Here is a 27,396-nt window from a genome sequence, read left to right as displayed (position 1 = left end):
TGAATATAATCAATCTGAAGTTTCAACAGCATGGTTTCTTGTTAGCCCTGGAAGTCAGAGGAAGGAGGGATGGGGTTCCAAAAAATAACGCTGAGCAAGTAAAAACAAAACAAAAACCAGTACTTGTCACCTTGGATCCTGTGTTCAAGGACAGACACTGCAGTGCTGGAGAAGCCACAGGGATCCATGAGGGCAGGTCAAGATCCTGCAAGCCTCAAGTGACAGAGGCCTTTGGATAGGTGGATAGGGGAGGTTGGAAGCTCCTCCCCTAGCAAGAACGTATCCCAGTCTGTCCCAGTGGAGAAGGATTCCTCAGTCTTTTCCCTTCCTGCCCTCTGCTCACCCCCATTTTAGTTCTTGTACTTCTCCATTTTCTCCAGGGTCTTATTAGAATCTGCTGGACTCTGGTCTCTGGGGTTCATATAGGATTTGTCTATGACAATCAGGGCTTCTTTGACCTGCTTCTGCACTGCAGACACAGCGGTGCAGATGGCCTGGCTGCCAAACCTATGGGTGGGTAATCAGGCTGAAATGAGACAGGTGGTTCTGTAGGTACCTTTCCAAGATCAGGGAGGGCCTGTTGCTGCAGTTGGGTGTTCAGTCTTGATTGAGGAGGTCCATGAATTCTTTCCACACTTGCTGAGCCGCCCCCAGTGTATTTATTCTTCTTCCTTGCAATCTCGGTTTACCCTCCTGGGTGAGGCCTGGTTAAATTTTCCGCCACTGGCTTACTAGGAAACTCAACTTCACAGACATACACAAAGTCCCAAGCCAAGTGAACAGCTTTTCCTTCCACCAAGGATGTCAGGAGGGTCTCAAGAGCAGCTTTCCAAGTTTCCCAGCCAGAAGATTCAGCCCAGTCTTGTCCAACTTTTCTCCACAACGATTGGCCTCCATTTTTGGACTTGGCTTTTCTGAAAACACCTCCCAGCAGCCAGGCATTTAAGCATTCAGAAGGTGACAATCGCCTCTGCACTTCAGCCACAGTCACTTTATATTTGGACGTGGAGCTGAGGAGAGACAGTCTTCCCAGAACCAAGCAGAAGACTTCACTGGGATTCTGCACGGCTCCCACCAGCTCCTTCTGACAGGGGAGACCTAGGGGGTTCTTAATCATGGAAAATGGGACCTTTGCGGATTACAGTCTGATCAGGCCCAAGCTGGTGTGAGTTGACGTTCTGCACCTTTTCCATCTGGTGAGCCATGTCGTGGAGCCCCAGGTTCTCTGCCAGGCAGGTGGCGTCCAGGGCGTGCGCACTGGGGAACAGCAGGTCTAAGCGGCTGTAGCCCATGGCACCTCCCTCCTGCCCGGAGAGATGGGGGAGCAGGCCCGCCAGGCACCCTAGGTGCAAAGGCAGGCTGGACCCTCCTGGCTCTGGCGGCCAGGCCAGGGCTGCTGCTGGTTGTTGGCGGTCACAGGCTGGTGCAGGGGATTGATGGCCCCAGCATAGGCTTTGCTCAGATGCAAATAGGGATTGGCCAACTGAGTGTAAACCAGCTGCTGGTAGGGCGGTGGAAAGTAGGGTGGCGGCTAGTATTCAGGGACTCCAGTGTGGGACAGCAGCAGTGCGGAACTGTAAAGAAGCTGCCCAGCGGAGGTTAGGTGGGGGATGCTACAAGCCCTGCAGCGAAGGTCTGGGCGCTTGGTTCCCCCGGGGCTCTCTGAAGCACCAACTCAGGACCTCAGGTCCCCAGCCAGATAAGTCAGAGCTTGAGCTCCAGGGGTAAGTCCGCTTGCAGCAAACACCGTGAGCACCAAGCTCACTCATCAGCCTGCAAATGTTGGAGTCATAATTTAATTTTAAATAATGGCTATATTTTGACACTGACTTGTAAAATTCATGAAAAGTTCATGGTTGTCTCTTGATAGCTGCTGAAAATTGGTATTAGCACATGACTCAATGGGGACATATTAGAAGGATTTTCTTTAAAATCAGGAAGACGACTGTTTCTATTATCATTGTACCAAAATTCCTATCAGTAAACAGAAGAAAATTTAAAATGAAGAGCATATAAACTGGAAAGAAGAAAAAGCAACTGTTATAACTTGCAGATGATGTGACTGTATAGATAGAAATTTTTTAAAAAAATGATTGCTTAGCTATTAGCTCAATATTCAAAAACTAATGCTATATTGGAACACTAGCTATACTTACAAAGTAGGAGAGAATATCAAATGGTAACAAAATATACTGGCTCCTAAGAATGCATCCTACAAAATGATGCAAGTGTTTATGGGGATCATTATAAAAACTCTGTTGGGAAATGGGAAGAGGGGGACTACCTAAATGCAGTCTGCAAGAACTACAAGCAGGAAGACTCCATATATTTAAGGTATCATTTTCCCTAACTTGAGCTAAAGGTTCACTAAAAGCCCAATTGAAAGTCCAGGAGGTGGGGCTGGGGATGTGGCTCAAGCGGTAGCATGCTTGCCTGGCATGAGCAGGGTGCTGGGTTTGATCCTCAGCACCACATAAAACTAAAATAAAAGATGTTGTGTCCACCGAAAACTAAAAAAATAAAAAATTTAAAAAAATTAAAAATAAATATTTAAAAAATCTCTCTCAAAAAAAATAAATAAATAAAAGAAAGAAAGAAAGAAAGCAAGCCCAGGAGGCTGTTCATAAGACTTGAAGGAGTGACTCACATGGCTCAGGGTTCTTAATCCAGGGGAATGAAGGGAAGGGGCTATGTAAACATGAGTAGAAGACAATTACATCTTTATTTTCACTAACCTCTAACTCAACTCAACATGACAGGCCACACAGGTTCAGCATGCCCTGTGCATTTGGTTAACCAATATAAATTAGATATTTTTATAGCAATCATTGCATGGTTAGAAATACAGTTTGTGTCTCATTTCTTCAAAATAACAGTAGTTATTAAGTTCATCACCAGATTTTGTTCTTTTGCATGCTAATTAATAGCCAAGGATGGCTATTATATTAACATTTCTAGTACCCTCATTACTGCACTTTAATAATTGCTTTTCTCTGTAATTCCAGATGCAAATGTTCTGCATCTACTAGCATTACTCTGAGAAGGGGCTCATTAGCTTCAGCAAACTGCAGAATGGATTTGTTCATGGCACACACACACACACACAAAAAAAAAAATGGTTAAGAAGCCCCAAAGTGGTTGGTATGTTACTGGAGCATTATGTTACTGGGGCATTATGGGCATTTCAATGAATTCTGTTCAGGCTTTGCTACCTGGAGTGTTACCATGGCAATTTCTCCAATGCAACAAAACTCTAGTCAGAGTTATTCGTATTGTAGGCTAAGGGGTTCCCCCATTGGTGGGGGGGGCAAGTGAGGGTTAACCCATGAACTGTTTAACATGAGGGCCTGCTCCCCTTCCCAGCCTGGGCCCCAGCAGGCCTTCCTTTATGAATGTCCATTGACAGCCATGGCCCATGGCTCCCCCTGTAGTCACTTCTGCTCACATTTTTTTTCTCACCACTATGGTGTCTCCCCTGCCCCCAAACACACACACCCACATCCCTTAACTTGCTGAGAACTAAGCACAGATTTGAGAAGCAGAGTATGCAAGGTATAAGTCAGAGAAAATGAACCAGTTGACTAATCTTGGGATGTTCCTTAGCCTCAGCCTTCTCATCTATACAATGGAGATCACACAACCAATAGGGTTGCTGCTAGGATGAAAAGCATTTGCATTATTTTCTTTATCGTGAAATAAGTTATCACATATTAAGACCCTACAAATAATCCTGTGAGGACAGTTATCACATATTAAGACCCTACAAATAATCCTATGGAGGACAGTTGTAACCTCCACATCCAATTTAAAATACAAGTGTAGAGGGGAGGCATTCACAGTGCCAAACAACACATTCATTCATTCTCCAAAGCTTAGTATTAAAAAGAAAAAGGAAAAAAAGACTGGTCACAGTAGTGCATGCCAGCAGCTCAGCAGGCTGAGGCAGGAGGATCACGAGTTCAAAGCCAGCTTCAGCAACTTAACAAGCCCTTAAGCAACTAAGCAAGACCCTGTCTCTAAATTAAAAAATTTAAAAAGGGCTGGGGATGTGGTTCAGTGTTAAGTGCCCCTGGGTTCAATCCATGGTACCAATAATAATAATAACAGTAATATTTTTAAAAAGAAACAACTTTTATAGTATAATCTTTCCTTGGGAAAAACAATTTGATACTTTTTTTTAAAAAATGATGATTTTCTTTATAACCCTAACTGGAAGGCCTTAGAATCAGCTATTCCAATTGATTCCTGAGGCCACCTGTGAAATCATATGATCAAAACAAGGTGCCCTGCTGCCCCGACCCATGCGGGCAGCTGAACTTCAGGTCGCTCGTGTGAATTTCCAGGGACACCAAATAAAACACAGACATACACTTTACCTTTAAACAAGCTTCAGGAAGGCTCCATGGCTTTCAGCCTCAAGCTCCCCAAATGGGAGAACAAGGGAAAGTCAGGAGAGGCTGGCCAGAGAGGGGGAGCACGTTCGGAAGTGGGCTTTTATTGGGGGGACCTTCATTCTTAGAAAGTTCCATCCAAAAAAAGGTCAGAGGGGCAGGTTACAAAGGAAAGGTGAGTGTAATTCAACCCAAGTGGCTTCAGGGCGACACACCTATGTATGAAGACAAGTCCTCAACTTCCAGGACCGGGCAATGTCCAGGTCACTATGAGATGTAGTGATGGTCAAAGCCTCTCCTCTCAGGGATTGAGAACACGAATCATTCAGAGTGACCTCCCACAGTGCCCACCTCCTGTGAGGCCCTGGCACAGGAGGATCTCTCTACCTGTGTACTGGGACAGTACAGTTCCTGCACTTCTGCATCTTCCAGCTAATTGACATACACACAAGGTAAAGTCTCAGGTACCCTCAGAAATCTTCACTCCTTGATGTTTTCAATATGAACTGTTCTTTCTTTTATACTATGATGCCTGGAGCGAAAGTTGGTAGGATCAGATGTCATTTTTATTCTATGACATCATTACAAAATATGCAGTTTCCTTAACTGAATATTATTCTTATAAATAATCTGAGAAATAATATGTCCATAAGAAATAGATAAATCTTGAAAGGCTTCAAAGCTATGAAAATTATTCAAAGAATTTTTTTTAACAGGTGAGATGATAAAGCAATTGTAAAGAACTATAACTTAGGAGAAAAGAAAGCTGAGTACAAATAATAAGCTTATAAGAATGAACATAAGAGAAAAGGAAATACTGTAGTTAGGCCAAAGCAAATTTATTTCTCTGTATAATAGCCACTCATATACATGAGAATGATTCTGCAAAATTATCTCAACTTTTGAGTGCACCTATTCGTTCATAAGTATGAACATAATCAAGGTTGTGTTTCTAAAAGAAGCTTTAGAATTGGGCTAGGGGCATAGGTCAGTGGTAGAGTGCTTATCCAGCCTGAGCAAGGTGATGGATGGATTCCATCTCTAGCACCACAAAAGAAAAATTTTTAGTTGTGATATGTTTTATAGAAAAACTAAACACATCACAAATGTACACAATTGACACTGATTCAGGTCAGATTGCTAGGGCTATCCTCCTAGGCTGTCTGATGCAACAAATTCATATTTATAAAACATTTAAACCATATTGAAAAGCCACTTTAATCAATAGCCTGGTTGTTTGTCATGCCATAATAACAACCTTAGACTGAAATAATAAAATAATATTTCAGCTTCTGATTTTAAAACTTAAGACACACTCATTCTTATGGATTTAATCTCTGGTAACAAAAAGAAAAAAAATCATAATAAGAACCAGAGGGTCTAAATTTTCCAGGTGGGTGTGGGGTTATATTGTTGTGGAATAATTGAAAATTGCTGCACAATTTTTTAAACCCTAGAAATAATATGAAAAATTTCATATGGTCATTTCTACTTAGAGAAATGTTTCTTCTGAAAATACCACAGACTTTAAAAACTTACAAAAATTTAACAAGTGTACTGTCACATTGGATCCATAAATATAATAACATGTTGGGTTTTCAGGATAAGACTTAGGCTGCAGGAGAATTTTTTTCACTGTCTTAGAAAACACACACACACACACACACACACACACACACAATCTGATAATTTGAACATTCGCAGTTGAGAAGAATTTAGAGAAACTTTATTTAGTGACCCTGTAGGAGAGTAAAATATCCTACCCCAGACACATTTCTTTGGCATATTTCAAATTGGATAATTCAGAGAAACTTCAGGCTCTGTGAACACAGGAATGGTTCTGAAAGGTGGTTCTTTCCCAAAAGAAAAGTATCTATCTACATTAGTAAATAGCAGCTGTGCATTGGGGTGGGAGGTCCATTTTATATCCCCCACCTCTTTTCTGCCTAGGAGGGCTATAAACACAGCAAATAGAGATTGGGATTCTAACACCTGACCCAGATAGTTGGCCACAGGTGGTTGTTGCCTGGAAGACCCCTGCTGCATCACAAGATACTCTTGCTGGCTGTGCATATCCAATCCTCTTATGATCTCTCCCCACCCCCACCCCTGCTGGGTTTTCCCTTCTTCCACCTTAATAAATTTGTATAGCTCTTCTCCAATTTAATCTCCATCAGGGTGAACCAGTGAACTTTGAGAAGGCCCAATAGAAATGTCCCTTTGTCTGAGCAACACCATGTGTGGATAGTGACTTTTCTTTTATAAATCCAAATCTAAATCTACACCCTATAAGCATTACTAAAGCAAGAAAACTTAAAATATAAGAATTAACTAAATATTTAAATTGCTCACAGAAAAAAAGTGTTTGTTCTATAATTTACCTGCAATAGTGATTGTAAAAACTTCTTAAATACACTGGTAGGACTGTAGATGCATGAATTAAATACACCCCGTGGATACATTCAGGGGTCACCTAGCCACCACAGGTGAGCCTCCTTGGCTACAGCAGGCCCCATAGAAAGTGCATTATGGGCCAGGCATGGTGGTGCAGGGCTGTAATCCCAGCAACTCTGGGAGGCTGGGCCTCAACAACTCTGCCTCAAAACTAAAAAATAAAAATAAAAATGGCTGGGGATATACCTCAGTGGTTAAGCATCCCTGGGTTCAATCTGTAGTTACCCACCCCCAATTAAGAAATGAAAGAAAAAAAGTAGACTGAGGAAAACCACATGCTTGAATGATCTCATCCACCCATTCTACACCATGAACACAATTTCCAAGTTTAGGGGAAGATATTCTTATATAAAACAGTGAATGAACCAACAAGCACTCATTGAAACAAAACATGACTTTTTTCCTAAGTAGGAAACAAGTCTCACAATTGACAGCATGCACAATTTATTTTCTACTGAGCATTCTTCTCTTTGACACAAAACCAAATCTCATTTTTTAAAAAATAAATGTTTAAGGTTAAAATCCACTGTGTTCCTGAAGAACATAAATAAGAACATTCTCCTTCCTTATCTTCCCCACCTGGTGATCTCAGTCCCTATTTTTATAACAATTGAGATTTTCAGATAGCTGTTCAATATCTACTAATTTAGATCTTATCAAATTTTCCTGTTTTATTAATTTGTTTTGCATACTATTGATAAGAGTTTTTTTCACTTCATTTTCTTTGGATTCATTCTCTCTTCTTTGTGAAGTACATCCTTTCTTTTCTTTTCCATTAAGTTTATAGGTTAGTGAGTAGGTAGCATTTCTGAATAATATCATATTGAGATAGAATAAATAAAAGATAGGTAGAAAGGAGACAAAGGAAGAAAAGGGAGACTACTTTAAACTCAAAGCCTTGTGATAAATTCCCTCATACCTTCACTCTCTGGTCAGTTTTTCTCCAAGGGCTGTCACTTCCCAAGCCAGATTTTTTTCTAAGAGCCTGAGTTCCCAAAAGGTGCATCTCACTCCCTTGACAGCCACATTCTTCCTGAATATGGATTTCTTGCTTTCCTGAATAAATCTCTGCTCCTCCCTCTCTGACATGGGTGTTTTGTTTTTGCTGCTTGGACTAACCAATAAGCTATGAGCCTTTCTTTTTATCTTGAATTCTCCCTTAGTGAATTTCTGTTGACAGCAGTGATAATTTCACCACTTTGTCCAACAGTTCACTAATCCTAGAAACACTGTATTCAATTTAACTTTACCAACCACTCAGACAAACCAAGGATTTAGATGGCAACATAACAAAGGACTTACAGAGTCTGAGTCCTTCAGGCAGCACCTGTTCTAAGTCTTCTGGCAAGAAATTGAACCTGCAGGACTCCAATCAGTGGTTCCACTGCTTGCTCAAATATTAGAGAAATTTTCTGTTGGGTCTTGAATATCCCAAATAATAGGACATTACAAAGAAGACTGAAGCTTCAGCCAAAGTTCCAGGAACCACCCAGGGCTATGGAAACAGAGGCCAATGTCCACCAGTCCCAAAAATCACGTGGCATTACAATTCCTTCTCCAGAGAATAAAACCACTAAATCAGGTGATGGAACCACAAGCAATACAGTTTCTGAAAGCCACATCCTAAAAATATTTAGAAAGTTTCATAATTTTAAATATCAGACACATTCATAATAACCTCCCAATGAAATAAAAAAAATGTTATGTTTGTTAGTCAAAAACCAAACTTTATCCAATTTTTTTTCATGGGTTAGATATAATTGACCCTGCCTCCATGCACATCTTATACGTGCAAGTATACCTTATCCTAAAGTGTATACAGGAAAAATTTAATGAATGCTACAGCACAGATAAGAAATAGAATATATTTTCCCCCACTTTGCGATTTATAATCTTGGAAGAAATTTTTTATTGCTGTGATATTAATGAGCATATAATAAGAATGCAATTTCTAATTTTAATCTAATCAAAATGCTAAGTGTTTTGTAAATTGCACTGCTATAATCATTGGTATTCATGTATCACTATAGTATACTGATTTAGTTCAAGTTGTGGAATCAACCCAAGTGCTCAACTGATGAAAAAATGAATACAACAGACTTTTACTCAGCCATAAAGAAGAATGAAATCATGTCATTTGTTAGTTAAATGGATGGAACTAAAGAACACCATGCTAAATAAAATATGTGAAGCCAGATTCACACAGTCCAAGGATAAAATGTTCTCTCTCATATGTGAAGCAAGAGAGGGGGGGAAAAAGAATAAAAAAAGAATCTCATGAAGACAGGAACCAATAGAGTAGAAGAAAGGGATAGAGAGGAAGAGAAGAGAAAAGGGCATGGGGAAGTCATGGGTAATGAAATCTACCAAATTAGTTATGTCCCTCCATGAATAAATCAAAGTGAATCTCACTGACATGTATAATTATAATGCACTAACAAAAAATAATAATAATAGAAGAGAGATCAGTAGAATAGAGTAAGTGTATGGGAGAGGAAGGGAAGGAATAGAAGGAAAGGTATTGGGGAATGAATGAGACTAATCAAATTATGATATATGCATATATGAATATGGCATAATAAATTCCACTATTATAATTATAGTATACAAATAATAACAATTTTTGAAAGTCAAATGTTTTATGCTTCTATTAGTTTTCACTATAATATATTGAAAATACCCAATATTTTGAATCTAATGATATTTTTACCTCTTTTTCAAGCTAGCTCTCTATTCCATTATTGAAGATTAAAGTTTCTAATGGATAAGAAAGGATATACAGTATAAAGGGACAACTGAACTAAGCAGCCTTATGATCACACAATGATATGTTCAATGTCTATGTCATAGCACCATTTTCAAACACTTAAAAAGAATTGAAGTGTTTGACTCTTAAGCAAATACAGAAAGTTTTGTAAGATCATCAACAAATGATCCAGGGAAAGTACATTTTTGAGGAAGTAGAAATTTACAGGCATTTTTGAGAGGACATGAGAAAGAGATGGCTAGATTACATAAAAACTAATTAATGTCCTAGAGGACACTAACATCTTTATCTTTCCTATCTGCAGAACTGCACTCATCAATTTAGCAGATAACATTTCAGTGTTTCAATTATAATCAAATAGTAAACAAGTAAGAGAGCTATGGGAGTTTTATCCTAGATAATTAAGAAATAATGGGTACCAGTGAAGCCAGATTTACAGATAGGTAGTTAGTGTAGTTAGGTAAATCCGGTCTAATATCAAGTAAGATAAATGAAAAGGAGGCCATTATTGAGAATGGAGTCCAGGAAACCAGAGCAACACTTGGGGAAATTGAAATGTTAATGTCCCCAAGGCCCGGAACCCATTCTTTTTTTTTTTTTTTTAAGAGAGAGTGAGAGAGGGGAGAGAGAGAGAGAGAATTTTTTTTTTTAATATTTATTTTTTAGTTCTCGGCAGACACAACATCTTTGTTGGTATGTGGTGCTGAGGATCTAACCCGGGCCCTGGGCCGCACGCATGCCATGCGAGCGAGCTACTGCTTGAGCCACATCCCCAGCCCCCCCCAACCCATTCTAAGGAACAGTTAATGAAACAGCTCCCAGCAAACAGGGAAATGCTAATCAAAAGCTGCCCCAGGCCTTTCCTGCCCAGATTACTCCTCCAGCCCATCTATTCCCCACCTTTTGGGCCTTCCCACCTGCATTCTATCACTGAAAGATAAAGAGAAACAAAAGGCATGAATGTGGGAAAGCTGAAAGAAGACCTTAACACTATATAAAAAAGGGAAGACCTCCACCTTCCATGGATTCCACCTCTTGGGTCCCCTTCTTCCTCCAGGGAGAAGTCTTTTCTGCTGTCCTTTAATAAAGCTTCTACTTTCCACTCTACACTTGCCTCAGCATGCTTCTCTGGTGTTATACCTCAGCATTCCAAGAAGCAAGCCATAAATAGCGGTAACACCTGTTAAACAATGCCTTTGTAGAAGACTGAGAGGTCACACTATCACACTCTTTGGCAGTATTTAAAAGTGGTACAGAATTTTCTTTTTTTTTTTGTCCGTTGAAAGTTTATTATTGTGTCCAATCTGTATTTTTCAGCACTAAAAAATGACAAAATCATGGAATTTGCAGAATTTTCTTAAGTAGTGATTTGAAAAAACATTCAAAGCACATAATTTTATGCTTTAGAATTGAAACTAGAAAAAACACATATCTATATTTTGGAGAAACATTTTATATTTGGTTTTATGCCTTTCAGAAATATACAGAAATGTATAATGCAGTTTTTAAGAAGCTATTCAATACTAACAGCACAGGCCTAAGGCAACTGGATTATCAGTGGGTCCCAGAGGCAGGTAGGAATGTGTAAAATTTACAAGACACACTAAAGAACTTTGTGTGTTGAAATAACCCTTCAAAAGTTCTAAAAAAAATAAGTGAGGAAAATATCCTAAAGTTCAATTCATCGTTGTTATTTAGAAACCTGAGGCTACAGCTAAACCCTAGATCAATACTTTCAAATCATTTAAGCTATTTTACACTTTTATATTCAAAAGTGTATATATTATATTGCTTTCTTCCCCAGTCAAAAGTGCCCTTCATATTTCGAGAAAAAAATTCTGGATCACTATAGGTAGGACATATACTTTGAGTCACAATTACCTAGGAATATTATATTTTATATTCCCTTTGTGATTTAAAGGGAAAATTCACCATAACATATACTTATTTTTTATTGATTTTTTTAAATACATGGCAGCAGAATGCATTACAATTTTTATTACACATATATACCACAATTTTTCATATCTCTGTTTGTATATAAAATAGATTGACACCCAATTTGTGTCTTCATACATGTACTTTAGATAATGATGCCCATCTCATTCCACCATCCTTGCTAACCCCCTGCCCCCTCCCTTTCTCTCCCACCCCTCTGTCCTATCTAGAGTTCATCTATTCCTCCCATGCTCCCCCTCCCTACCCCACTATGAGTCAGCCTCCTTATATCAGAGAAAATATTTGGCATTTGTTTTTTGGGGATTGGCTAACTTCACTTAGCATCATCTTCTCCAACTCCATCCATTTACCTGCAAATGCCATGATTTTATTCTCTTTTATTGCTGAGTAAAATTCCATTGTATAAAAAAAATCACATTTTTAACATTTACTTATTTTTTTAAATAAACTCATCAATGAGTTGTTCCCTTCTTTTTTTTGAGAGAGAGAGAGAGAGAGAGAATTTTTTTAATATACATAATTTTTTTTTTTTTTTTTTAGTTTTCAGTGGACACAACATCTTTGTATGTGGTGCTGAGGATGGAACCTGAGCCGAATGCCTGCCAGGCAGGCGCGATACCACTTGAGCCACATCCCCAGCCCCTATTTATTTTTTTAGTATTTATTTTTCAGTACTCAGTGGACCCAACATCTTTATTTTATTTTTCTGTTGTGCTGAGGATCGAACCCAGCACCCCGCAGATGCCAGGCGAGCGCGCTACCACTTGAGCCACATCCCCAGTCCTAACATTTACTTATTTAAGGACAGTTTCCTGTCCTTTATCAGGTACTTTGGAATGATTTGATCTCACTTTTACCAAACAACTCACACAGAGAAGAAGATTTTCCTTGAGACCCATGAGGCCTGAGTTCTCCTCATAATACCCTACAGGCCTGGCAGGGGCACTGAGAATGGGTCCTTATGGTCATTTAGTTTGCTTTTGCTTAAAGAATCCCCTACAATTCCACAAGCTTCAGACCCCACCAAGCCTAGATCTCTCCTCACTTGGCACTCTGGGCTTAGCAGTCACATGAACTTTTATTAAAGAAAATGCTATTGTTTTCTGTAAGTATGCAAACACATCCTAGTCTTCATACTTCTGGGAAATGTGTTCACATACTATGAATACCGATCTTTTTACTAGTTTGTCAAAAGTTCTCTTTAAAAAACTCCAAGTTCAAATGCCCATAAAGACACTGATCCCTGTTTCCAGGGCTATTTCCCCAATGCCTACATCAATGCATGGCTTCCCATTCACAGGGGGCCTTCCTACACATACCAGGTTGATGCAGATCCAACTCACTATAGGCAAACAACAAACATGCTACTGAGGAAAGAAGAGCCTGACTCAGTTAAAATATCAGCAGGAGTTTAGACCCTGTTATCCAAGGCTTTATAGACTATATTGATCCTCTTAGCACTCATAGCGTTACTTGAGATTGAACATGTTCCTTTAGCAATAAAGAGTATTGACAGCACTTATCAAATAAGGACAAACAATCCATGTCCACTAAATGACTTGATTACTGAGAGAAAACTCTTAGAGAGTTTGACAAAGACACTACTGAACAATTTTTTAATAAATGTTCATGACATTATATGGGAGACTTTCAGAGCCTCCATTCTACATGCCCCTGATTTATACCAAGTATTTAAGGTTGATTGTGTTCTCAGATAAGAATAACTTATACACTACAGTTGTGTTGCTATTAGATGACATTGTGGATATTTATACTTGAAACTGGTAATACTGTGCAGGAACTTGTAGGATTAATACACTATCACCAAATATGATATAAAGTAATGCTTTCCACGAGGCTTCAATGAAGACAGTGTACAAATCTTCAAATCAAGGTATCAATATGGAGATTCCTCAGGTCAAGCATATTACTTGAACATCATGGGTTTGCTTCCCATGTAGGCCAACAAAATAGACTTGGTCTGCACCTCCAGTCATGGGCAGGGACATTTCCATGAGTGATTTTTTGAACTTAATGGAAAGGAAGGAAGACATCAATGGATGAAAATAAACATTATCACTCTTAGAAGAGTGACTCAAAGTGTATGTTCTACCTATAGTGACCCAGAGTTTTTTTTTTTTTTCTTGGAATATAAAGGGCACTTTTGACTGGGGAAGAAAGCAAAAGGAAGCTTCTGGAGAAAATTACACGTGCAGAGATTCCAAGTCAGACCTACTCACTGAATTGACTCCCTGGATCTGTAAGTGTGGTCACTCCTCAGATATCACCATCAAGGAATGAAATTGCTAATATGTACTTCAATCCTCCTTAGAGTAGTGGAGGCACAGAAGCTGTCAGGTAGAGTTTGTGCTTTACCTACATGGAGCGAATGATGCAGCTGTTAGATTCCAACTGTGTAGTTGCTACATGGGAGAAGAGTGAACCCTATACTTCAGAGTGACAATCCATGAGACAGATTTAAAGCACTGGATAAACAATCAAAACATGGACATTTTATTATTCTCCCTCTTTTTCCTCCAAATACCCAGAAATTAATAAATGGCAGATTCCCAGGGAAAATGATAAAACAGAGTTACCTTCTTCCTCCACTTGTGCCTCCCAAAAGGAAGTAAAGGAAATGACAACTGCTCATACAGAAAACTGAACTCTAACTCAGAATCTGTGTTCAAATTTCCCCTAGAGTTCCCATCAAGAATTTCCCACATAAAACACTCTCATCTTGACTAAAAGAGTTTTAGAAGGCAGCCCAGGCAGTTGCTCATATTTTTAAAATAATAGATCCTGTGTCATAGACTATATATAGTTGCAGTCCACTCAACTTGGTTTAACCTCAGGGACAGAGAGAGTAGAGAGGAAAAGAAAAGAGAGAGAAAGGGGGAGGAGTGAAGAGGAAGGGAGGAGGAAAAAGTAAAGCACAAGCCAATGGTACAGGCTATCTAGAAACATTTTACCCTCTGTGCAAAATTCTCCTGACTCAAAATCTCCTTCTGATTAAAAAGATCATGTCAAAATGTGCATGATCTCTGAGAGTGCAACTTCCAGCAAGTCCTGTTCTGGAAGAGCTGCTCTCATGACCAAACTTCATGTGAGCTGACCCATAAGGAAGAATGGTTTCCTCCTGAGAACCAGCATTCAGTCTGTATGGGAAGAATATCTATGCATTTTTTTAGATATCTTTGTGCTTCTCATTACTTTCATGTTGGTGCTCAAGAACATTTCAGTTTAGTCATAAAGTCTACAGGAAAGGACTATTTAAGTTCTTAAAGCACTTCTTAAGGAAATGAAGGTTAGCCAGTAAAAGCATTTAGCAACACTGAGGTCCATGGCTTTGTATTGAACCTAATTTTCTACCCTGCCAGCAAACTCCTCTTTAAAATTTCTCATAAACAGGAGGCTGAGGCAGGAGGATGGCAAGTTTGAAGCCAACCTCAGCAAATCAGCAAGGCACTAATCAACTTAGGGAGGCCCCATCTAAGAAATAAATAAATAAAAGGGCAGGGGATATAGCTCAGTGGTAAAGTGCCCTGTGGTTCAATCCAAATACAGCAAAATTAATTAATTAATTAACTAATTTAATTTCTGACAGGATAGCACAGACATGAGAATAAACTCTTTATGACTTGGTAATAACAGATTTCAAATACAAGTTTTAAGTACCTTACTTGTACACACATACACACAAATACTTCCCAAATACTCAGAAAACAAAGAAATATTAGCTTATCTATTAACTTATCTATCATACCTAATGAGATTAATAACATTTATTCACCATTATTTCTACTCCCAGAAGTCATACTATCAGAATGGGAGCCCTAAGGAATTATCAAATGTATTTTTTCTAGTCTCTGTGAACCTTTAAAGCCACAAGCCATTTAAATATAATCTTGACATTTGAAGAACCATCACAGCCATCTCTTCCCTGTGGAGATTGACCTTATTATCTAAAAAGGTTGTGGCAATGTAAATTTATTTTTAACATTAATTTGAGTACTAAATATAACAAAATAAAAAGAGGTGATACATGAAAGCTAGTGTTGATATTTACAGAGTCAGCCAGAGAGCCACAGGGAGTTGGGCTTAGAAACACATCTACTGCAGGCAGGTGTACTGCCCCTCCCCACAGAGCACCTGCACTGTGACTCCTTAGCAAGAATGCTCAGGGTCAGAGGGGGCATTCTCTTGGGTTCCAGGGAATGCAATACCAATGAAAAACAAAGAGTAAAACTGCTTACAACATCAAAATCATGCAATTAAAACTAAGGAAATGGGAGAGGCAGCAAAAAGCCCCCTGCTCCTCTCATGGCAATGGTTTCTGAAGCCACATTTACTCCAAGTTATAGTGACCTCCAGTGACTTGTTTTTTAATTGTACTTCAGTGACTGTGTGTAGGAATTATCTGGTAATTCATTTCTACAAGCAAATTAATTAGTCTGGTTATTTTTAAATCTCTTAGCAAAATGACAATGCTTTCTTGCAGGACTTAATGATTGGGTTTCATGTAAATGCCCCATTTTAATTAATTCATGGAGGTGGTTACACAAAGCTAAGTTAAAATTGTGTCTGAAATGCAGGTCGATATTTGCATGTTCATTTGTTTCAGGGACTCACATACACTATGGTCTTAAATAAGTGAAATGAAATCATTAAACCAGTTGGCACAGAGGGATGAATGGTGGAAGAGTAACTTTGCAGTGCTTTTCCCTTCAGGTTAAACTTTCCCATGATGACAAAGTTTAATCTGGATACATGGCAGTAAAGTGAATTTCTTGAAAGACACATTAATTTGTCCTCCTGCCCACAACTTGCCTTCTTTTTTTTTGGGGGGGGGCAGGGTAGGGAAATGGTACTGGGGATTAAACTCAACCATTGAACCACATCCCCAACCCTATTTTGTATTTTATTTGTATTTTATTTAGAGACAGCATCTGAGTTGCTAAGCACTTCACTGTTGCTGAAGCTGGCTTTGAATTCATGATCTTCCTGACTTTCAGCCTCCTGAGCCACTGGGATTACAGGAGTGCACAACCACACCCAGTCACAACTAATTAAAAAAAATTTAATGAGGGATGGAGGGAGGGAATGAAGGACATGAGAGATGTTTTAAAAATTCCTCAAGAAAAAGAAAAGCCCTGTGATCAAGATTTTTTAAACTTTTTTTTTAATTGTCAGATTAAAATACCTTGAGGACTGCTGAAACCATTTGGCTAGCATATCATAGCATTAATCCAGAGCAGAGCAATCAACGTGACTACCCTGAACCCACAAAAATCAGAAGCAGAACAAATCACAAAACACAAGCATTTGAACATTTAAAACAACCTGAATGACAAACCATTTTTTCTTCTAAGCAAAAGCCCTCTCGAGAGAAGAGCTGGAAGTCTCCCAGAACATGCCAGGGAAATCCAGGCTTATTCCTGTACCCTACTGCTGTGCCTGCCAGTGCAATGCCAGAGTTCTCTGGTCCACCTCACTCTGCAGAGTTCCAAATGCAAGGATCTACACTATGCAGAACAGAGCCAGTTTGATGGCTATTACTTTTTCTTACATAGTTCCTATGAAATGCATTTGTAATGAAATGGCGTTAAGTGAAGGCACTTGCAAGCTCCTATTATGTTCACTCACCTCATCTCACCTGTCAATATTCTAGCACTAATTTTAGGTTCTTTTTTTTTTATTTTTTTTTATTTTTTTTTTATTTTTTTTTTTTTATTGGTCGTTCATAACATTACATAGTTCTTAATACATCATATTACATGGTTGATTCACATGGATTATGAACTCCCGCTTTTACCCCGTATACAAATTGCTGTATCACATCAGTTTCCCTTCCATTGATTGACATATTGCCTTTCTAGTGTCTGATGTATTCTGCTGATTGTCCTATTCTCTACTATCCCCCCTCCCCTCCCCTCCCCTCCCCTCCCCTCCCCTTTTCTCTCTCTACCCCTTCTACTGTAAATCATTTCTTCCATTTGTATTATCTTGTCTTACCCCTCCTTTCCTCTTATATGACATTTTTTATAACCCAGAGGATCGCCTTCCATTTCCATGCACTTTCCCTTCTCACTCCCTTTCCCTCCCACCTCTCATCCCTGTTTAATGTAAATCTTCTTCTCAAGCTCTTCGTCCCTACCCTGTCCTTGTTTACTCTCCTTATATCAAAGGAGTCATTTGGAATTTGTTTTTTAAAGATTGACTAGCTTCACTTAGCATAATCTGCTCTAATGCCATCCATTTCCCTCCAAATTCTATGATTTTGTCATTTTTTAATGCAGAGTAATACTCCATAGTATATAAATGCCACATTTTTTTTATCCATTCATCTATTGAAGGGCATCTAGGCTGGTTCCACAGTCTTGCTATTGTGAATTGAGCTGCTATGAACATCGATGTAGCAGTGTCCCTGTAGCATGCTCTTGTTAGGGCTTTAGGGAATAGACCCAGAAGGGGAATAGCTGGGTCGAATGGTGGTTCCATTCCCAGCTTTCCAAGAAATCTCCATACTGCTTTCCAAATTGGCTGCACCAATTTGCAGTCCCACCAGCAGTGAACAAGAGTGCCCTTTTCCCCGCATCCTCTCCAGCACTTATTGTTGTTTGACTTCCTAATGGCTGCCAGTCTTACTGGAGTGAGATGGTATCTTAGGGTAGTTTTGATTTGCATTTCTCTGACTGCTAGCGATGGTGAGCATTTTTTCATGTACTTGTTGATTGATTGTAAGTCCTCCTCTGAGAAGTGTCTGTTCAGGTCCTTGGCCCATTTATTGATTGGGTTATTTGTTATCTTATTGTCTAATTTTTTGAGTTCTTTGTATATTCTGGTTATTAGGGCTCTATCTGAAGTGTGTGGAGTAAAGATTTGTTCCCAGGATGTAGGCTCCCTGTTTATCTCTCTTATTGTTTCTTTTGCTGAGAAAAAACTTTTTAGTTTGAGTAAGTCCCATTTGTTGATTCTATTTGTTAACTCTAGCGCTATGGGTGTCCTATTGAGGAATTTGGAGCCCGATCCCACAGCGTGTAGATCATAACCAACTTTTTCTTCTATCAGATGCCATGTCTCTGATTTAATATCAAGCTCCTTGATCCATTTTGAGTTAACTTTTGTGCACGGCGAGAGATAGGGATTCAGATTCATTTTGGTGCAAATGGATTTCCAGTTTTCCCAGCACCATTTGTTGAAGATGCTATCCTTCCTCCATTGCATGCTTTTAGCCCCTTTATCAAAAATAAGATAGTTGTAGTTTTGTGGATTGGTTATTGTGTCCTCTATTCTGTACCATTGGTCCACCCGCCTGTTTTGGTACCAGTACCATGCTGTTTTTGTTACTATTGCTCTGTAGTATAGTTTGAAGTCTGGTATCACTATACCGCCTGATTCACACTTCCTGCTTAGTATTGTTTTTGCTATTCTGGGTCTTTTATTGTTCCATATGAATTTCATGATTCTTTTATCGATTTCTACAAGATATGCTGTTGGGATTTTGATTGGCATTGCATTGAACTTATATAGGACTTTTGGTAGTATCGCCATTTTGATGATGTTAGTTCTGCCTATCCATGAGCAGGGTATATTTTTCCATCTTCTAAGGTCTTCTTCTATGTCTTTCTTTAGGGTTCTGTAATTTTCATTGTATAAATCTTTCACCTCTCTTGTTAGGTTGATTCCCAAGTATTTTATTTTTTTGGGGGATATTGTGAATGGAGTAGTTGTCCTCATTTCCGTTTCAGAGGCTCTGTCGCTGATATACAGGAATGCCTTTGATTTATGCGTGTTGATCTTATATCCTGCCACTTTGCTGAATTCATTTATTAGCTCTAATAGCTTCTTTGTAGACCCTTTTGGGTCTGCTAGGTATAGAATCATATCATCTGCAAATAGTGATAATTTAAGTTCTTCTTTTCCTATTTTTATGCCTTTAATTTCTTTCGTCTGCCTAATTGCTCTGGCCAGTATTTCGAGGACTATGTTGAACAGAAGTGGTGAGAGAGGGCATCCCTGTCTTGTACCAGATCTTAGAGGGAATGCCTTCAATTTTTCTCCATTCAAAATGATGCTGGCCTGTGGCTTATCATAGATTGCTTTTACAATGTTGAGGTATGATCCAGTTATCCCTAATTTTTCTAGAGTTTTGAACATAAAGGGATGCTGTACTTTGTCGAAAGCTTTTTCTGCATCTATCGATATGATCATATGGTTCTTATTTTTAAGTCTATTGATGTGGTGGATAACATTTATTGATTTCCGTATATTGAACCAACCTTGCATACCAGGGATGAATCCTACTTGATCATGGTGTATAATTTTTTTGATATGTATTTGAATCCGATTCGCCAGAATTTTATTGAGGATTTTTGCATCAAGGTTCATTAGAGATATTGGTCTGTAGTTTTCTTTCTTTGAAGTGTCTTTGTCTGGTTTCGGAATCAGGGTGATGTTGGCCTCGTAGAACGAATTTGGAAGTTCTCCCTCTTTTTCTATTTCCTGAAATAGCTTGAAAAGTATTGGTGTTAGTTCCTCTTTAAAGGTTTTGTAAAACTCTGCTGTATATCCATCCGGTCCTGGGCTTTTCTTAGTTGGTAGTCTTTTGATGGTTTCTTCTATTTCCTCTATTGTTATTGGTCTGTTTAGGTTGTCTATATCCTCCTGGCTCAATCTGGGCAGATCATAAGACTCAAGGAATTTATCTATGCCTTCACTATCTTCTATTTTATTGGAGTATAAGGATTCAAAGTAATTTCTGATTATCTTCTGTATTTCTAAAGTGTCTGTTGTGATATTGCCTTTTTCATCCCGTATGCTAGTAATTTGGGTTCTCTCTCTTCTTCTCTTCGTTAGCATGGCTAAGGGTCTGTCAATTTTATTTATTTTTTCAAAGAACCAGCTTTTAGTTTTGTCAATTTTTTCAATTGTTTCTTTTGTTTCAATTTCATTAATTTCAGCTCTGATTTTAATTATTTCTTGCCTTCTACTTCTTTTGCTGTTGTTTTGCTCTTCTTTTTCTAGGATTTTGAGATGAAGTATGAGATCATTTATTTGTTGGTTTTTTCTTTTTTTGAGGAATGAACTCCAAGCAATGAATTTTCCTCTTAGAACTGCTTTCAATGTGTCCCATAGATTCCGATATGTTGTGTCTGTGTTTTCATTTAACTCTAGGAATTTTTTAATTTCCTCCTTGATGTCTTCTAAAACCCATTGATCACTCAGCAACCTATTGTTCATTCTCCAGGTGATGTTTGATTTTTCCTTTCTTCTTTTATCATTGATTTTCAGTTTCATTCCATTATGATCAGACAAGATGCATGGTATTATCTCTACCTCTTTGTATTGTCTAAGAGTTGCCCTGTGACATAGTATATGGTCTATTTTTGAGAAGGTTCCATGTGCTGCTGAGAAAAAAGTGTAGCTACTTGATGTTGGGTGGTATAGTCTATATATGTCAATTAAGTCTAGGTTGTTAATTGTGTTATTGAGTTCTATAGTTTCCTTATTTAACTTTTGTTTGGAAGATCTGTCCAGTGGTGAGAGAGGTGTGTTGAAGTCTCCCATGATTACTGTATGGTGGTCTATTAGACTCTTGAACTTGAGAAGAGTTTGCTTGATGAACATGGCTGCTCCGTTATTTGGGGCATATATATTTATGATTGTTATGTCTTGTTGGTGTATGGTTCCCTTGAGCAGTATGAAGTGTCCTTCTTTATCCCTTTTGATTAGCTTTGGCTTGAAATCTATTTTATTAGATATGAGTATGGACACTCCTGCTTGTTTCCGTGGTCCATATGAGTGATATGATTTTTCCCAACCTTTCACCTTCAGTCTATGTACATCTTTTCCTATCAAATGCGTCTCCTGTAGACAGCATATTGTTGGGTCTTGTTTTTTGATCCATTCTACTAGCCTGTGTCTCTTAATTGGTGAGTTTAAGCCATTAACATTTAGGGTTATTATTGAGATATGGTTTGTTCTTCTATCCATATTTGTTTATTGATGTTACTAAACCTGATTTGTTATCCTCTTTGACTACTTTCCCCCCTTTACTGTCCTACCTCCCATTGTTGGTTATCAATGTTATTTTCCATTTCCTCTTCCTGTAATGTTTTGCCAAGGATTTTTTGAAGAGATGGTTTTCTAGCTGCGAATTCTTTTAACTTTTGTTTATCGTGGAAGGTTTTAATTTCATCTTCTAACCTGAAGCTTAATTTCGCCGGATACAAGATTCTTGGTTGGAATCCATTTTCTTTAAGCGTTTGAAATATGTTATTCCAGGATCTTCTAGCTTTTAGAGTCTGTGTTGAGAGATCAGCTGTTATTCTGATTGGTTTACCCCTAAATGTAATCTGCTTCCTTTCCCTTGTAGCTTTTAAAATTCTCTCCTTGTTCTGTATGTTGGACATCTTCATTATAATGTGTCTTGGTGTGGATCTCTTATGATTTTGCACATTCGGCGTCCTGTAGGCTTCTAGGATTTGGGATTCTGTCTCATTCTTCAAGTCTGGGAAGTTTTCTTGTATTATTTCACTGAATAGTTTGCTTAATCCTTTGGTTTGGAGCTCTGTGCCTTCCTGTATCCCAATGACTCTTAAGTTAGGTCTTTTGATATTATCCCATAGCTCTTGAATGTTCTGCTCATGGTTTCTTAGTAGACTTGCTGAGCTATCTATGTTCTTTTCAAGTTGAAATACTCTGTCTTCATTGTCTGATGTTCTATCTTCTAAGTGATCCACTCTGCTGGTAGTATTCTCAATTGAGTTTTTAAGTTGGTTTATTGTTTCCTGCATTCCTAGTATTTCTATTTGTTTGTTTTTTATTACCTCTATCTCCCTGTGAAAATGATCTTTAACTTCCTGGATTTGTTTGTCAATGTGATCTTTCATTGTCTGATTTTGCTGTCTCATGTCTTCCTTGAGACTCCAGATCATCTGAAGCATGTATGTCCTGAGCTCTCTATCTGACATTCCATCTGTTGCAGCTATTACCTCTTCTAAAGTTGAGTTGACCTGCATTGCCTGTGGTCCTTTCTTTCCTTGTCGTTTCATACTGCTGGCGTTTCTTTCTGCTTGGTGAAATTGTTGTGTCTTTGATATTTTCCCCCTCTATTTATTTATATTGCTCTTGTATAGTTGAAAAATCACCCTTGCAGGGCAGGTAGTGGCTGTGATCCTCCTCCAATTAGTGTGATCCGTCTACCATGCTGGCAGGCCCTAGGTCTGCTTTGCTGGTCGGTCAAAGGTCCACCTACCCAGCAGGCGCCAGGGGCACCTGTGTCACTCCATAGGTTGCTGGGCCTAACCTCCCGATGGGTTGCAGGTTCGCCTCGCTTGCAGGCACTGGGGGAGGGGCCGGTTCCGCCCATCAGCAGGCTTTGGGCTCGCTCTGCTGCTGTTCACAGTCCCTCCTCCCTGCAGACACTGGGGGAGGGGACGGGCCTAGCCCTCAGCCGTCCGCCGCCGGACCTGTCCTAGTGGGTCCGGTCAGCGTTCCCCGCTGGCGCGTGTAGCTGCAGTCCCTTGGCTGGTTGCTGGGCCTGACCCGCCCGCCCATGGCTTGCCGGTTCACCTCGCTTGCAGGCACTGGGGGAGGGGCCGGTTCCGCCCCTCAGCAGGCTTTGGGCCAGCTCTGCTCCTGTTCACAGTCCCGCCTACCTGCAGACACTGGGGGAGGGGACGGGCCTAGCCCTCAGCCGTCCGCCGCTGGACCTGTCCTAGTGGGTCCGGTCCGCGTTCCCCGCTGGCACGTGTAGCTGCAGTCCCTTGGCTGGTTGCTGGGCCTGACCCGCCCGCCCGTGGCTTGCCGGTTCGCCTCGCTTGCAGGCACTGGGGGAGTAATTTTAGGTTCTTGCACTTACTCAAATTATGCAAAACAGCAGCCTACATTTAGGTTCACAAAAGTCAAAACATGCTTCTTATGTTTTAGATGCAACAAGAGGAAAAACAATTTTAATCCATACTATTTTAGTGGTGGGATTTGGAGATACTTTTAAAGCTTCATTTTCAGAGACAAACCAGCGATTACATTTGTCAATATTTATTAACAATAACAACACAATTTCTAAGTTTTCAATATAAGTTTAAAAAGATCTGCTGTACTTACAAGTACTCCTGCCACTCCTGTGCTGCAGGTCTTCGAATTCAAAAGAGTGAGCATCCTGAGCAAGGTTCCAGGGACAGGGTTCACGTCCACATTCTCGAGGCTCCTCCACCCCACATCCAATATCTCACTCGATGCAGAGGTCTCTTGGTGCACATCCTCCCAGCCTTTTCTCTCCTCTCTGATGTGGGGCGAAGGTGGAACCTGCAGACACATCCACTCATCTGCCATTTTGCACTCCTTGCCCCACACACCTGCAGAGCCCCTAGGTCCAGGCTGCCCTGGTGTAATACAGGGAAGTGCAGGCAGGGACAGTAAATCTTAAACCTGGCTGACTACTGGCAATGCTGGGGAGGGAGAGCTACACACCCACTTTCCTGGCTAGTTTATCCTATGTTTCCCACTCTCAAGAGAATAACATTTCCATATATTTCAGTCTAAAGAGGCCAAGTATGATGAGTGATGCTTGCTCATTAAATGGAAATAACTGACTCTATAGAACACTTCATCCAACAACAGCACAATTCATATTCTTCTCAAGCTCACATAGAACTCCAAATAAGATAGATCACATGCTAGGATATAAAACATAACTGAACAAATTAAAAGAATAATGATCACACAAAACGTGTCCTTGAACAACAACAGAGTAAAGTAGAAAACTATAACAGAATAATACACCAAAATTCCTAAAATATTGAAGATCAAACAATAGACTTCTAAATAGCACATGAGCCAAAGTCTCAAGAGAAATTAGAAAGCATTTTGAAAATTAAAACATTTGGTTAAAATTTGAGGGATGTAGAGAAAACAGTACTTAGAAGAAAGAGTTTAGCACTGGAAAAATATACCATTAATAATTTAAACCTCCACCTTAGAAAAATAGAGAAAGAGCCTAAATAAAGCAGAAAAAAAAGAACAAGAATCAATGAAGTTTTTTAAAAGGAAAGCAATATCAAAAGGCCAACAAAATTCAAAGCTAATTTTTGAAAAGATCAATAAAATTGATCAAACTCAAGCCAAGGTAACTGAAAGAGAAGGGGAAACAGCAAAGAGAGAAGAAAAAGGAGGCAGAGGAGGAGGAAGGGTAAGAGGAGAAAAAACAGACATAAAAGATTTTAAAACTTCTAATGTCAGAAATAAAAGAATTTCATTACCACTGATGTCATAGACATTAAAAGGTTAAAAGAATATTATGAAAATTATGTATGTTATGAATTTTAAAATGCACTGATTCATTGAAAGACACAAAATACCAAAACTCAGTGTCTTCATATATTCATGATGCTATATAACAGAAAAGCACAAACTGGGTGGATTGATATCCTTTTGAATTGACGCAGAAACTTATTTCTCATCTTACTGGAGGATGAGTGGGTTAAAAATCAATGCAAGCCATCAGCAGTTTCATTGTCTGATAAGTATCCACCTCCTGGAATATGTAGGAATGTGTTCTCACATGGCAGAAGGGGTGAGGACCCCTATGGCCTCTTTTATCAAAGCACTAATCCCATTCATGAGAGTCTACCCTCAGAAATTAACTGCCTCTCAAAGGTCCTACCTCCTAACACCATCACATAGGAGACAATGTTTCAACTAATACATTTTAAAGGGATACTAACTCAGTCTACAACATTCACAAAAGCAGATATAGATAATGTTAAGTAGGTTTGGTTTATACCTAAAAAGAAAAAAAAAGTGAATAATCAACAGCCTTCTAATAAAGAAAACACCAGGTACAGAAAATTTCACTGATGAATTATACCAAAAATTCAAGGAAAAAAATTAAGACAATGATTTATATTCTCTCTCAGAAATAGAAGAACAGAACATTTCCCAAATCATTTCATGGGGCTGTATGCCAAAACAAGATAAAGTCATAAATAGAAAAAATATGTGCTGACCAGTATCTTTCAGGAACATAAGATTTTTAAAAATTCTCAACAAAAGTATTAGCAAACAGAATCTAGCAATACATAATAACAATTCTACACTAAGACCAAGTGATATTTACTCCAGGTGTGCAAGGCTAGCTCAACATTCAAAATATAGTTAAAGTAATTAACTCATCAATTAAACTAAAGAAGAAAAATCATTTGATCATATAAACAGGTCCAGAAAATGCATCTGACAGACTTCAATGCTCATTCATGACTAAAACTTTCAGGAAACTAGGAACACCATGGAAATTCCTCAACCTGATTTAAAAATCTATCAAAAACAAAACAAGGAACCAACAGTAATGTTATACATAATGTGAACAACTGAGTGATTGCTCCTATTATCAGGAAGATGGCATGAATGCCCCATCTTATTGTTCCTGGATTCTTAGCTAATGCAGTAAAACAACAAAATTTAAAAATAAATAAATAAAAGGTATACAAATTTGGAATAAAGAAATTAAATGAATGAAATGAGAACCTCATTTTATATTTCAAAATAACTAAAAATAAGTTTAAAATGTTTTACAACAAAACACTTATATTTGAAATATAAAATGAGTTTCTCATTTCATTCTTCTACATATGTTATCCAGTTTTCTCAAAACCACTTGTTAAAAAGGCTGTGTTTTCTCCAATGTATGTTTCTGATATCTTGTCAAGGATCAGATGATTGTACATATGGGGATTTATCTCTGTGTCTTCTATGGTATTTCACTGGAGGGCTTGTCTGTTTTGATACCAGTATCTGGTAACAATCATTAGTTTACTCTCTACTTCTATGAGTTAAACTTGAAGACCTAAATTTAAACATAAGACATTTATAAAATAACATCAGAAAGTGTCTAGGTGACCTTGAATTTGACAGTGGTTTTTAAAATTTAATAGCAAAATATAATCCATGAAAGAAAATACTGGTAAATCGGAACTTTGATAAAATGAAAAACTTTAAGAACCTGGAAGGCTGAGGTGGTAGGAGTGCATGAGTCCAGTAGTTTAAGACAAGCCTGGGCAACATAGTGAGATACCATCACAAATAATGCATGAATCAATCAACTAATCAATCAATCAATAACTAATGCTCTGAAAAAAATGTTGAAAGAATAAAGAAACAAATCATATATATTTTCACAACAAATATCTTATTAAAACCTGCATCCAAAATATAAAAGTAACTCCAAAAATACAATAATAAGAAAAAAACACAATTAGTAAATGGACTTTAAAAAATCTGAAAACCAATTTTACCAAAGGAAATCTACACATATAACAAAAGCTTATGAAAAACTACATAATACCATGTGTCATTAGGGATTTTCAACATGATACCACTATGCCACAATTAAAATGGCTATTTTTTTTTTTTGAAAAATGACAATATCAAATACAAGTGAGAGTATTAAGTAAAAGGAACTTACATGTGTGTTTGGTCAGAATGAAAAATGGTACATTCACTTTGGAAGACCACTCTGAAGTTTCTTGAAAAGACAAACATATCGTCCCTTCCACGTGGCCCCGGGCGGGGGCGGGGGCCGTCCGCGGGGAAGCGGCGCTGGGGAGGGGCGGCGGGGAGGTCTAGGGACCCCGGGGCCGCGGTGCGCTGCCTACCTGGAGGGGCCGCGCCCGCCGCTGCCACGTCCTGGGCCGAGCTCCTCGGCCTCCTGGCCGTGCTGCTGCTGCTGCTGCTGCTGCTGACCCGCCGGCGCACGCGGCGACCTGGCGAGCCTCCCCTGGACCTGGGCAGCATCCCCTGGTTGGGCCACGCCTTGGAGTTTGG

The 27,396-nt window shown here is 39.0% G+C and overlaps 1 pseudogene; it reads right to left on the bottom strand.

Annotated features, from left to right (window-relative positions):
- Positions 1-350: 350 nt before the first annotated feature.
- Positions 351-27,366, bottom strand: LOC144251456 (transcription factor AP-2 gamma pseudogene; annotated as a pseudogene).
- Between the last annotated feature and the right edge of the window lie 30 nt (positions 27,367-27,396).

This window comes from Urocitellus parryii (assembly GCF_045843805.1).
Source record: "Urocitellus parryii isolate mUroPar1 chromosome 13 unlocalized genomic scaffold, mUroPar1.hap1 SUPER_13_unloc_8, whole genome shotgun sequence".
NCBI classification, from domain to species: domain Eukaryota; kingdom Metazoa; phylum Chordata; class Mammalia; order Rodentia; family Sciuridae; genus Urocitellus; species Urocitellus parryii.
Note: the sequence above shows the minus strand (reverse complement) of the source record. Positions and strands in the feature narration are given on the sequence as shown.